The following is a 12,956-nucleotide window of genomic DNA, read 5'->3' on the forward strand; positions in this document are numbered from 1 at the left end:
GGGTGGGAAGACGGATTCCTGGTTGTTTGCTGAGTTCCATGACTTAAATATCCCTACAATGGCCAATTCAAGCCATCAATCAGCCAGTAAATGTTATCAGGGGGCTTGCCAAATTCCTACAGATTGAACAATGGGTCCTCGAGCTTGTCAGAGTTGCCGTTAAGGCACATACCTGTTATAATTTGCTGTCATCAGAGCGGACGGTGGCTGACTTTGAGGAACAAGTTACATTAACGCTTTCTAAAAATATAGATACGATGGAATCTAGTCGTTTCCCCACTCAACAGGCTAAATATTTGTCAAGCCCTGGAAGAACGCCTGTGATTCACTCACTTACTTCCAAGAAGAAATTAAGTGGAGTGGATTCATTAGACAGGATTTCCCCTTCCGGGAATGATGTGGGTAAGCATTCTGTCCTACAACATAGATTCCATGACCTTGACTAAGAGAGGAGTTATGAAACTCCCTCATCTGGGGTCCTCAAAGCTATCCTTGCTCTCCTGGTAATGGATTTAACGCACTGCATCTACTAGATAAAAATTGAAAGTAGACATGAGCCTAAACTTTAGTAATTGGGACGGCTGTGAGCAAGTTCTTTCCTGTGAGACCAAAGTCCAAACTTCAGGTATTACAGTCTGATGCTTAAAGAAGACAGGTAAAAATTGCTAGTCATTGCTACTGCATCTTGGGCCATTAACAGCTTTCCTATAGTTCTCAGCCTGGAGGGGTGAATTAGGCTCCAGCACCGGCAGGGAGTGTGAGACTTTGCTCCCTCCAGTACACCTGGCCTGCTTTACTGAGCCTGGGTCTCTGCCTGACCCAGATACTGCCAACTATCTTAGGACCCAGGTTGTGTCACCAGCAGTTAGTTGGAGGCGGGGGACCCTAGGGGAGAGAGAGGTTAGGGGGTGGGGAAAGAGGTTAGGGAGAATCTCCAAGATGAGATGGCTCATGGGGACAGTGATGGCCTAGGGAGCAACAGATGACAGGGCCCATGTACAAGTAGCTGATGATTCTTGTCGTGAGCACTCTTAGTTCTGGCATGGCTGTGAGAAAAACAGGCTCATGTGGACCGCGTGTCAGAATAAAACTGGGCTCCATAGGCTTTGCAGTGGCTAATGTTTTAAGTGTTGGGCTGTGATCCGAATGGTTGGCAGTTCTAAACCAGGACCACCTCCGCAGGAGAAAGACTGGGCTTTCTTCAGCATTGACTCAATGGCAAAGAGAGAGAGAGGGAAATATATATATATATATATATATATATATATATATATATATATATATATATATATATATATAGAGAGAGAGAGAGAGAGAGAGAGAGAGAGAGAGAGAGAGAGAGAGAGAGAGAGAGAGAGAAGGAAGAAGAAAAGAGAAGAGATGTTTTAGAGGCAGATTATCAGGCCTTTCCAAGTAAGTTCATGACATGCCTCTGTGTTGTGGGAATTTTAGCCAATTATTTTCTTTCTGCCTACTACGATCCAACTCCCTGCCATCAGGTGACCCACAGGGACCCAGTAAGGCAGAGGAGAGCGGCCCCTGTGGGTGTGTGAGGCTGTAAGCTTCACAGGAGTAGACCACTCAGCGCTCTCCCATGGGGCAGCTGGTGGTTTTGAACTGCTGACCTTGAGGGTAGTGGGCCAAGTTGTAAATACCCGCCCGCCCACCAGTGTGCCTTCAGATTCATTATAAATCAAAAATGATCTTTTCTTCCTTCCTCTAATCTAATGGTGGGGTTAGAGGCCTTTCAGAGTTAGAAGCCTTTTACCACAGGAAGTTCTGATAATCAGGTGGAAAACCTATATAACTCAGAACCCCAAAATGGTTATCTATAACTTTTAAAGGATTCAGGTAGCTTTTGACTACCTGCTTGCCTTTCCCCCTTTTAACTTTGAATTACCCCAACACTTGGCAAGAATTTTATAAGACGTGCCTTGTGAGAGGCTGCGTCCTTGTGAGAATCAAACTCCGAAAAACCCACAAGTTTTACTGGACTTACCCTTTCAGCTGAAACTCTGGATATGGAACTAGGCTTACTTAAATAAAAAAGGTTTTTTGTTGTTTTTTTTTACCTTAGGGAAACGGCAACTTTAAGCCTCTGAAACCATACCTTTTATTTGGGTGACTCAAAGAGAGAATTCATTGTATAGTGACTAGAAAGAGGAGGTCTTTTAAACATGGCAATTGGGACATTCTAGTTATATTAAGTATCAATGGTAGTGAGAACCACATTCCACAACAATTAGAACAGGAAACAAACCTGTAAGGCAGGCTTTTCTTTCCTATTGTTCTGATATTTTTATATGATGCATTTCCTGAGTTTGCCTCCTTCTGCTCACTCAAGCTGAAAGGATTAGCACAGAATACCTGGCCTCGGCCTCACCCCTCCCGAGTCTTTGCTGAGGGTGTGGTGCGGCTCACGTGTGCTTACTTAGTGACCAAGTGGGGCAGCAGGATGATTTACTTTGGAAAACAAAGCCCTCAAGAGGCAGTGCTGGAATTTCCTTTCCCAAAAGCTTCCCCTCCGCCCCAAATTGCCTGCATTTTTGCTGCCCTTCAGAAGGAAAACAATGGGCTTGGCCACAAGATGGCCACTTCTGGAGCTGGGATGTCCACTTGACGGGATTGGTGGACTGTGGTGACTGCAGGGTCCCCCGGCTGGTTTTCAGCAGCAGCAGCAGCAGCAGCAGCAGAGGGCCCAGGCCCTTCCTTCCCCATCCACCTTAGCCTGGAGGATCCGCTGGAATCTGTCCAGTATCCCAGCAAGCCATCAGCCTGCATTGACATGCGTGGTGGCTGTGCTTTACAGGCATTTGCTGGGAATCGAACCCAGGTCTCCAGAGTGGCAAATTCTACCCCTTTGACCAAATCTCTGGTAATCGGTATAAAATTAATATTTTATTTATAATGGAGCATATCTAGTAAACACATACACCAAATTGGACTCACAGTACCCTTCAGGTTTCTGAGGCTAAAAGTGTTCACAGAAGCAGACTGCCGCATCTTTGTCCTGTGGGATGGTGGGTTGGACCAGTAACCATCGGGGGAGCAGCCAAGTGCCTATCAATGGTGCCACCCCAGGGCTCTTTCCAACTTTAGTATAAAATATTAAATTTATATTAATATTGAACTTTAACATGAAAGGCATCTTGAACAATCATTGTCAATTTTTAAAATTGCTTGATGTCAGGTGTAGATCATGGCTTTCTTGGCCATCATATCCACTCCTAGAACCTGACAAACTGTCTGGAATAAGAACTAGCAAACAGGTCATAAACAAGAGAACGAACACCTTCTTGATCTGCTCATGATAGCAATTTAGATTGTGGGCAGGAAATGTATCCCAAGCCACATTACAACACTTCTCTTCCATATGTTGTTCTGGTGTATGGTCCTCTGGTGTAGTGTTTCCCAAACTGGGTGATGCTGTGCCTTGTGCGGCACTGGGACAATCCAAGGAGGCTGCAAAAGCAGGCACCTCTACTTTATCCTGGAGTATGGTCTTATAATTCAGAATATTTTAATTGCTAAGGGAGGTGCTGAGTAACTTTTTTTCTGCGAAGGGGGTGGAAGGACAAATAAGTTTAGGAACGTCTGATCTAATCACTCAACTAGAACGGACCTACCATGAGCCTAGCATCTCTACTGCATGAGACATGAGGATCAGTGAAGACGTGGTCCTGCCCTGTGGAGTTCAGAGTACATAGGCATCTATGGTGGAGGGCGGGTAGTATGGATTATAAGCATGTGACCTTAACAATGAATCAGGAGACTTGAGGTTTGTTCCACCAAGGGATTAAGGGTGCACAGTGGGCTGGTACAGGAAATTTTCTATGTGTTATTAATTGATATCTCTACATCTTACTAATGTTGTTAGCTGCTCCCACGTCTCTCGGGACTCATGGTGACCAAAAGCACAAGGGAATGCAATGCCAGACCGGCATCATCCCCATGATGTGCGGTAGACAGGACCGTAGTTATCCACCGGGTTTCCAGCGGCTGCAGTTCAGAAGTGCGTTAGGAGACTTGTCCTAGGAGGCCATCTTAGTCTGGAAGATCCGAAATTGGTTCGGCATCATAGTCCCATGTAAGCATGATGCACGACTGATGTAGGTGTGGCTTCACATGACAGGCCCTGCTGGGTGTCAAACATGAGTCACCACACGGAGGACAAGACTATCATTACATCAACAAGGTCTCATGTCTTGCCAATACCGAGTCTGTAGTTCATTCAAAGGACACTTCAAGGTTACGAAGTGCTTTCTAAATCAAAGAAAGATTGATTTCTACTAGCATGCTGTCAGTATTATGTAACTGTATTCTTGTGTTGTCTTTCGAATTGTGTGCAGCTTTTTGAGGACTTGTTTATAAACCCTAAAATCTACCCAGTTTAAGTAAACAAGTCAAAAGAGTGTGCGGGCACTTTAAGAACCTTGAAGAGCGCCATCAGCTGTTAATCTTGATCCTGATTCGGGCATCAGACAGCCAGTGACCTGCTGTCTGCTCCTGTAATTTTGCTTTTTATAGAACTGCATATAAATGGAATAATATATTTGCATCTAACTCCTTTCACTTAATGCTTTTGAGATTCACCCATGTCGATGTATATATCAGTCTATTGCTTCTTGTTGCTGATTAGTATTCCACAATAGAAATTATTATTTCATGATCCTCAAATCCATCCATATAACAATTAATGGGCAACTGGGTTGAAACTGTATTTCATTATATTCCTATTCTCTGAAAATGCGGGTGTCATATTATATTGTATCATTACATTGCATATGATGATTCTAACTCATAATTCATTATGATGATTCTATGCTCATAATTTGTTTATTTGCTTATTATTCACTTGAAAAATGCTTATTTTACATTTCATTGTGCCAGACTCTGTTTCTCATAAGGCAAGCACACTTTAGAAGTCAAAATACTTTCACTTTCAGTTTATATTCTAAAAAGTGACAGAAAAACTGTAAGTGAACATAATAAATCTATATACTGAATATCAATTTAGAGCAGCGGTTCTCAACCCGTTGGTCGCGACTCCTTTGGAGGTCAAACGACCCTTTCACAGGGGTCGCCCATTTCATAACAGTAGAAAATGACAGTGATGAAGTAGTAATGAAAATAATTTGATGGTTGGGGGGTCACCACAACACGAGGAACTGTCTGAAAGGGTCGCGGCCTGAGGAAGGTTGAGAACCGCTGATGTAGAGGACGAAGTGCTATGAAACATTGTATTAGTGTGCTGTGCTCAAAGTCATCTTCTGAGAACATGATGCTAAAACGGAAGGGTTGGAGTGAGTCTTAGGAGGAGCAAACCGAGCCGAAAGACCAGTCCCTACGAAGCAAGCAGCGTGTCATTTGTTCAAGGGCCAGCGAGGAGGTGAGTTTGGCTGGGAGATGGGCAGAAGGCACCACGAGCCAGGTAAGGCCTGGTAGAGGATCGCGAGGGGTTGTGCACCACGGCTGCAACAACGGGCACAATTGTGAGGCTGGCGCAGGACCAGATCGTGCTTGTTCATTTGGGCACAGGGCCGCTGGGGGCTGGACTGGACTCGATGGCACCCAATAACAGCAACAACCGGTGAGCACAGGGCGGTGTTGGACAGAGAGTGACATGATTGCAGTGGGCGCACAGGGTCCCAAAGAGATCTGCCCAACCAGGGCCCTGTCTAAAGAGGGAAGACTTACTCAGTGCCCCCGGAAAATTAACAACATTAATTCACGATATAGTGTAGGGATCTGTTCGACAGGCCCTCTAGGTCATTCCACCGCCCCTTTAGGAAGCACTGAAACTGAGATCCTATGGAAGCAGAAGGCACAAGACAGACTACGGACTTCTCCAGGCTAGAAATGATAGGGGCTTAGAAGAGGTAGGAAGCAGAGGGAGTGATGACATGAACCTAGATTCTGGACGCATACGAAGGGGCTGTCAAACAGGCTCTCCATGAATTGCATGTGGGGTATGGGAGAAAGAGGTGAATCAAGCACAAATTCAACATTTTCTCTGAGCAAATGGAAGAGCTGAGCTGCCATGGATGAAACCAGAGACAACAATGAATGGCCGAAGGTTGGGTAGAGAACTAGAAGCTGAGTTTTGAGAGGTCCACCAGGGACCCAAGTGGAAACTGAAAGTAAGCCTCTATGTCACCAAGGGGGCGGGGGAGTCAGACTCTGTCTGGACATGTTGTGGTGGGGCAGTATCAAGAATAAGGAGATAATCATGAAGGTGTGTGGGGGGAGGCAGGTACCATTTTGAGGAATCACATGACTCCAAGAAGCCAGTGTGGTTTCTTAGTGTTATGGGGAAATGACCGTCACCTGAGAATTCCACATCCAGGAAAACCACCTTTTATTAAATCAACCACTCACTAACGATAAACCAAAACCCAAACCAAAAACTAAGGCAAAATGAATAGCCATAAGGGACATATTGTGTAACGACAAAGAATAATCCACTGAGAAAACATAAAATTATCAGCTGGTATGGTCTAATATCAGAACCTTGAAATACATAAAGCAAAACTTAAAATAGTATCACAAAGATAAATGGACAAATCTTTAATAAAATAGAGAAATTATAACTGTCTTAAAAAAAGATCAAGTAGACAAATCAGTTTCATCTGGTGGCGATATATAACTATATGGAATCAAGAAATAAAAAGAAAGAAATCAAAACTACACATTAAGAAAGTCATAAGAGAAATCTCAATAGATTTTTAAAGAATTTATGATAATTTAATCTATAATCTCTGACCAGGATGCAGTTAAATTAAAAGTCAGTGGGAAAATATTCAAGAACCCATCCCACACATTTTTGGGAACTACAAAATAAACTCTTAAATAACATATGGAAACAAAAATGTTTAGTACTAAATGTGAATGAAAGAACAGAAACCTGTGAATTGAAGCTAATGTAGTTAGAGCTATATTTAAAACCTCAATTGCATTCATTAAATAAAGAAAATAAATGTATTGAATTGTTGAAGGTGAAAAATAAAAGGAACGAAGTAGAGAGTATGAGAGGAAATAATAAAAATTAGGACATAAAGAAAATAAACAAGAGGCAATGTTCAAAGCTGTAGTCCGGAATCTTTGAGGGAAATTACACTGCATCGAAAGGTCAGTAAGAATAACGAATGAAAAAAATAGAAAGCACAAATAACATTAGTGAAGAAGGGTGACATCACTGGCCTTCACTAAAGATATGGTAGAAAGTTTAAAAGTTATAATTAAATAATTCTTTATCCCATAGGTTCTTTGAAAATTTGAATTAAATGGATATGTTTTTGAGAAGAAAATCACAACTGTCCAAATGAACCAAGGAAGAAAATAAAAAGCCTCACGGAAGCAATAAATATTAAAATATGAATAATGTTATAAAATATATTCCTCACAGAAGACAGAGAGATGTTTTTTTTGTCCAATTGTAAAAAAGTTATCATCCTTTTTCTAAATGTAATTAAAGAAAAGAGAAAAATCAGGGAAGTTTCCCCAGCTCATTCCATAAAGTTAACATAGCTTGTTCCCAAGTCAAGACTGAGAACAGCACCTTCGTCTTGTGTGGGAGTAACAGAGTCCCTGCTGGTGGGAGTTAATTTGATGCAACCATTTGGGGCAGTTTGCACAATCCGTGGTGACATTTCCTACCCCTAAGCAACTCCATGTCTGGACACGTTCTGTGGAGAAAACACTGCAAATCTCAAGGAGACATGCCCTGTGACGTTCATGAGACAACCACAGGATAGTCCTAAAATGAATGCCCTACAGCAGCTACCATGACTGGATTGGATCTGCATAATTTGAATGGGGAAAAAAGTCAAGTGGAGGAATGCCACATGAAGAATGCAATGATTATCAGGAGGCTTAAAACAGGTAAGTATTCAATATTGTTTATCAGTGCTTAACACCCGCACACGGTGCCCACTGCCTTCCAGTCAGAGACCCTGCGGGATGGTGTCGGACTAATCCTCGGGGGTTTTGAGGCTGTGAAGCTTTACAGAAACAGAGCTTCATGTTTAAAGAACTGCGTGCCTGGTGCGTTGAGCCACAGCACGGTGGGCTAAGCCCTGGGCTGCTAAGATGGGTCAAAGCCACCAGCCATTCAGCAGGTGAACGCTGAGGCCATGGACTTCTGAAAAGGGGTGCGGGCTCAAACACCCTACGTACTGTCATTGTGACCTGGACTCTGTGGGAAAGGGGACTGCTCCGCGGGGCTTCCACGTATAATCTGCAGGCAGCCAAACCGCCACATCTTCCTCCCACACATCAGCGGGTGACTTTGAACCAGCCACCTGTTCACAGGTGAGCACTTAACCATTGCATCACCAAGGCATAGGAAGTACACAAACACAGAATATAGCCAACCTCAGGAGAGTGATTACCTCTAGGGAGTAAGAAGAAGAACAAAAAAAAAAAAAAAAAGGAGGGGGGAGCACCCTGGTAGCGTTGTGGTTATACATTGGGCTGCTAACAGAAAGGCCACCGGCTACTCCTTGGGTCATAGTTTTACCCTGTCCCTAGGAGTCAGGATTGACTCCGTGGCAGTGAGCTTTTGGAGGAGCCCGGCAAGCAGTGGTTAAGGGCTGATATTTGAACTTGAGGGTTAGTGGGTGGAATCCACTGGCTATTCTGCTGGAGACCGATGTGACTGTCCACTCCTTAAGATTGACATTCTTGGGGTAGGGGAGTGGGATGGGGAGGAAAGGGGAAAAAAGAGAAAGAAATGTGTAGCGGGGGAACAGGGCACTAACCCATCCAAGGGGAGGGTATTGTTTATATCTCCACAGGGAAGGAGGGACCAGCTTTAAATCTGGTGTTCCAGGATACAAATGCAGTGTGCCAGCATGGAGAGGGAAGCCAGTGGATGGGGCCTGAGGGCTACGTGGACAACTGCCCCTCCCCCAGAAGAATTTACCTTAGAGGACGGCACTGAAGCTGGAGCTAGGGGAGAGGGACATGTCTGATCAGAGCACACGGGCGCAAAGGAAGGGGGAGGAAGAGAGAATGTAACACATCCTGGCCCACTAGCCTGGAGGACGATATCCCCGCTCTGAACAGAGTGGGCCATATCGCTGATCCCACTATGAGAAACGCCATCCCTCGCTGACCCATGGCCCTACAGGGGACAACAGTGGAGGCTCAGTGTCAGGATTGGCCCAGTCTAACCCCACCACACCGAGGCAAAACACTAAGGGCGTGCTGCAGAGCAAAGGGGGTGAACAGAGCAGGGAGCTCCCGAGGGAGTGCAAAGAATAGACTTTGGGGCCAGAGTCTGGCACTCCATTGGGCTCAACTGGAGGACACACCTAGAAGCCAAAAAACAGACCTTGATCTATTTATAGGTTTTTCTTTTAATTTTTTTAAAATTTATTTTTTTTCTTGGTCATTGGTTTTCTTTGTTGTTGCTGTTGTTGTGTTCTCTTTTGTCGCTTTTTCTTGCCATGCCTTGCTTTTTGTGCATATTATTATCTCTGCAGATCTATCTAGATAAGATAGGCTGGATGAACAGTCTGGAGGAGAAAACAATAGGACCCATGGTTCCAGGGGAACATGGGAGAGGGGGAGGCAGGGCAAAGGAAGTGGTGTTGACCAACCCAGGAACAAGGGAGCAACAAGTGATCCAAAATTAGTGGCAAGGAGGGTGTGAGAGGCCTGGTAGGGAATGATCAAGGGCAATGTAACCGAGAGAAATTACTGAAACCCAAATGAAGGATGAGCATGATAGTGGGACAAGAGGAAAGTAAAAGGAAATAGAGGAAAGAGCTAGGAGGCAAAGGGCATTTATAGAGGTCTAAATACAGGCATGTACATATGTAAATATATTTACATAGGACGGTGTAGAAATAGATCTATGTGCATATATTTATAGGTTTAGTATTAAGGCAGCAGATGGACATTGGACCTCCACTCAAGTACTTACTCAATGCAAAAACACTTTGTTCTATTAAATTGGCATTCCATGATGCACACCTTCCCGACATGATTGCTGAAGACAAATGTGTGCATAAGCAAATGTGGTGAAGAAAGCTGATGGTGCTTGGCTATCAAAAGATATAGTGTCTGGGGTCTTAAAGGCTTGCAGGTAAATAAGCAGCCATCTACCTCAGAAGCAACAAAGCCCACATGCAGGAAGCACACCAGCCTGTGTGACCACGAGGTGTAGAAACTTCCAGATATCAGGCACCAAAGAACAAAAAATCATATCATTGTAAATGATGGGGAGTGCAGAGTGGAGACCCAAAGCCCGTCTGGAGTAACTGGACACCCAAGCTAGTCAGCGTGCAGTGTAGCAACACTGAAACATACAACCTTCCTCTAATTCTTAAATGCTTCCTCCCCCCAAGTATCATCATCCCAATTCTACCTTACAAATCTGGCTAGACCAGAGGATGTACACTGGTACAGATAGGAACTGGAAACACAGGGAATCCAGGACAGATGATACCTTTGGGACCGGATGGTGGGGTAGAAAGGGGGAACCGATTATAAGGATCTACATATAACCTCCTCTCTGGGGGACAGACAACAGAAAAGCTGGTGAAGGGAGGTGTCGGACAGTGTGAGATATGACAAAATAATAATTTATAAATTATTAAGGGTTCATGAGGGAGGGGGGAGTGGGGAGGGAGGAGGAAAATGAGAAACGGATACCAAGGGCTCAAGTAGAAAGCAAATGTTTTAAGAATGATGAGTGTACTGAATGTACAAATGTGCTTGACACAATTGATGTATGTATGGATTGTGATAAGAGTTGTATGAGCCTCCAATAAAATGATTTAAAAAAAGATTTACCCTATGGACTAGTTCTACTCTGCCATATAGCGTCACTATGAGTTGGAATCAGTTTGATGATAGGTTTAAACACCAACCAACATTTTATGTCTTTAAAATACATAAAAATAAAACATGGCTTAATGTTAACCTCAGTTAAATCTGGGGTATGCAGGTGTCTGTTATGCTATTTCCTGTACATATGAGATAGTCCACAGTCATGGACATAATAACCAAGTTAAAATGTGTAGTCTAAAATAGAAGACATTCCAAAGTCAAGGGCATATTCTGTATTACACTCTACTTTGGTAAGTCTCGTCCCTATCTTCATCTGTCTGAAGATCAAGGGTTCACTGGATTAGCAAATACTCTGTCACTTTGGACGGAGTCGCTGTAATACCATTCAAGATGAAAAGCTAGACTATTTCGTGGGATTGAAATATCCCTATTAGGAAGGTGAATTACATCTTATTTTTGATTGTGTAACTCTTCTTGATATGATTGAACTACTGAATTGTATGAATCGTGAATTAGATGCCAATGAAATTGGTGGAAAAAACTTTTTAAAATGTGTGCACACGTGCGCGCGCATGTAGGGAAAGCTATAGATGCATTTTAGTGTTAATTTAACATGTTTCCTTATTCAGCCACTCAGCACTCTATGACTGAAAACAGATGGGGATCTTATATCCACTGCTTATTTTATTTCCTTTAGAGAAAATACCTAACTTTTTTTATTGGTAGTAGAGTGGTCTCGTTACAATTCTAAATGGCATCTTAAGGGAATCACCAGTGAAAGAAGTTTCTTATATTTAGCAGGCTGAACTTGAACTGCCCTTTACTTTGATGTCCCTGGTATTTTAACACAGCATCTAACGCTCCATGGTTCGCATATAAATCACATTTTGTTGGGTTGGAGCATCAATCACAACTTCAGAAAGGTCTCTAAAGCGGAACAACATTCTAGGGAAAGCTGTCCACATTTGATGAGTTTCCGTAATAGAACATGGACTTCAGTCACTGGAGATTACTTCTCAATTAAGGACAGGTGGCCAACAGGTGAGAAGTATGGACAGCGGAGGGAGAGCCAGGCTGTCTGCAGGGGTTCGGGTGTACTCGTTCGGCAAAACAAGATTTCATTGGGAAAAATCAGATAACCACACTATTAAGAAGCAAACATACAAAAAATTAGGCTGGGGAGACTGCCGTTTAAAAATCTGCTTATCACTACCAAAGCGATGAGAATCTGTTATGTAAGGGTTTTCATTCCTCAGATTTTCTAAATAGAGGGGTTTCTATTATGGGAATGCACATGGGAAAGGTTTACAAGTCAGAGAGGAACCAATATACAATAAGAAATACTCTTTTCCTGAAAGATTTTTCCATTACTTTTTGAAATTATTGCTATACTTTAAAAGGTAAACACACACACCTTTAAGCAAGAGAACATATGGTGGGTTTACTTTGCTATAAATTCCCAAATCCAGACAAAGCATCAAAGACTCTTTTATTTCTTTAAGACTTTTATTTTTAGGCGCCCTGATGGCATAGTGGGTTAGTAGTTGGGCTACAAAGCACAAGGCCAGCAGTTCGAAACCACTAGCTGTTCCACAGGAAAAAGGCCGCTTTCCACTACCTTAAAATGTTAGTCTCAGAACCCCACAAAGGCCATTCTACTCTGCTCTATAGGGTAGAACTATCGTCAGAATCTAAGTCAGACTTCAATGGCGGTGAGCCCCCACCCCCTTACTTTATGGGTGTCTCCACAGTGTTGTCGGAGACTGGGAGGCCCAGTGGGTTGGGCTGCTGAGTTCAGAGTCAGCAACCTGAAAGCACCGGTCACTCTGTCCGAGGGAGAAGATGAGACTCTCCTAGATTTACAACCTCAGAAACCCACAGGGGCAGTTCTACTTTAGCCTGATAGAGCAGAGGGTCTGAACCTGGTTAGCCTGATAGAGCAGAGGGTCTGAACCTGGGGATTGAAGGACCCTTTCACAGGGGTCGCCGAAGACCATCGAAATGTGTGTTTTCCGGTGGTCTTAGGAACAGAGACACAGCTTCTCTATCTGACTCCAGGCGGCCCGCCTACATGCAGATACGCTGATCTGGTGAGAAGGAAGCGGTCTCATCCTTCGCATTGACGTTGGCTTTTTACACATACTGTCCCAAAATATACC

Source organism: Tenrec ecaudatus, chromosome 7, assembly GCF_050624435.1.
Source record: "Tenrec ecaudatus isolate mTenEca1 chromosome 7, mTenEca1.hap1, whole genome shotgun sequence".
Lineage (NCBI taxonomy): Eukaryota > Metazoa > Chordata > Mammalia > Afrosoricida > Tenrecidae > Tenrec > Tenrec ecaudatus.